This window comes from Hylobates moloch, unplaced genomic scaffold (assembly GCF_009828535.3).
Source record: "Hylobates moloch isolate HMO894 unplaced genomic scaffold, HMol_V3 SCAFFOLD_44, whole genome shotgun sequence".
In the NCBI taxonomy this organism is placed as follows: domain Eukaryota; kingdom Metazoa; phylum Chordata; class Mammalia; order Primates; family Hylobatidae; genus Hylobates; species Hylobates moloch.
Window position 1 is genome coordinate 299,515 of NW_026652319.1, and position 1,300 is coordinate 300,814.

Sequence of the window (1,300 nt, forward strand, 5' to 3'; positions counted from 1 at the left end):
CGTTAGGCAAGGTCCCTGGGAAAGCTGCCCCCCCTGCAGGAGAGCGTGTTCCCGCCCGCGCGCTGGACGTGCCGGGGAGCACAGAGAGGCTCTTCCCGCTCGCAGCACAGATGGAAACGCTCTCGCTCTGCGGCCTGGGCTGGGTGGGAGGGGAGGGCCCCAGGGCCCTGCCAGCCCGCAAAGCTGGGAGGATTTTCCTCTCAAAAACGATACCGCTGATTAAACTGAAAACTTCTAAGGTCACGGAGGACGTTTATCCGGGCTGGGGCGGGGAATGGGAGGACTGGAGGCGTCACCTGATGTTATAAGCCACTAAAAGGTAGCGGACTCTGGCCGGCAGGCAGGCGCTTCATTGCAGCTTAGGGATGAATACATAAACCTGGGCAGCTATTTTTACACTGGCTGAAACAGGGAGCGTGTGTGTGGCAGGGGAGAGGACGCAAGCAGCCCTGCCCCATTCATCCTCGATCTTCCCCTTCCATCTGGAGAGTTACTCCTCAGAACCGAAGCATTTTTGTTTTTATTTTTTGAAATCAGGGAAGGGAAAGAATGCAGATCAAAACGTTTCCTAAATGGTAAAAATAAATGAGATAGCAGCATTCTGAATTTTCACTCCTTGGTACTCTCAGTCCTTCCTCCCCTTGTGTGCCGTCTTTTGAAGTCCAAGGTTGTCGGTCTGAGTTTGTCTTTTCCTGTTAAGGGAACATGGAATGGCTTCTGCAAGGTTTGGGCCTGCAGAGAGCTGGAGGAGACAGAAAAGAGGAGCCTTTCTGCCAAAAATGCATCCTCGAGCCCGGCGTGTGCCTGTGCCCTGAGTGTGACTTTGTTCTGTTAGGACTTAAAAGAAAGCTCTGCTTCTTTAAATAGGAATTTTCAGACCATGATAAGCACTGGGAAAGCAGAAGATTGTCCAGGAAGAGTGGTTGCTTTGAATTTTCACCTGATTTAGACCCACTGGAGCCATTGCCTGTGCTTTCTTGTCAGAATAAATTTGGAGCTGAACTCACCATACCCAAGAGGGAGGTGTGCTGGGAGGAGGGCTGTGAGCTGTATGCGGAATTCTTGCTGACATCAAATCGTTTCAGATCACTCAATTTACTTTGATTTCGTTCAACGTCATTTCATTTTCTTTCCAAGTCCTAAGAAGTCTGGAAAAGGAGACACTGAAAATAATTGCAAAACTTAAGGCATGAAGTGAAATATCTCCTAAAATTAAAGTAAGGTTGTAGAGATTCACCATCTTAAGGATTTGCATAGATGACCTTTTAGCAATTTTTCATTTGAGAATTATGGAACTACA

At 48.4% G+C, this 1,300-nt stretch overlaps 1 long non-coding RNA gene across 1 annotated transcript in view; it reads right to left on the minus strand.

Moving 5' to 3' along the window:
• Positions 1-645: 645 nt before the first annotated feature.
• The window catches only part of LOC131382539 (uncharacterized), a 5,967-nt gene continuing 5,312 nt past the window's right edge, over positions 646-1,300 (minus strand). Inside the window, exons 2-3 of the long non-coding RNA XR_009212091.1 lie at positions 1,008-1,163; positions 646-692 (exon numbers count right to left, since the gene is read on the minus strand). This is a non-coding gene — a long non-coding RNA (uncharacterized LOC131382539). The remainder of the gene's footprint in view (positions 693-1,007; positions 1,164-1,300) is intronic.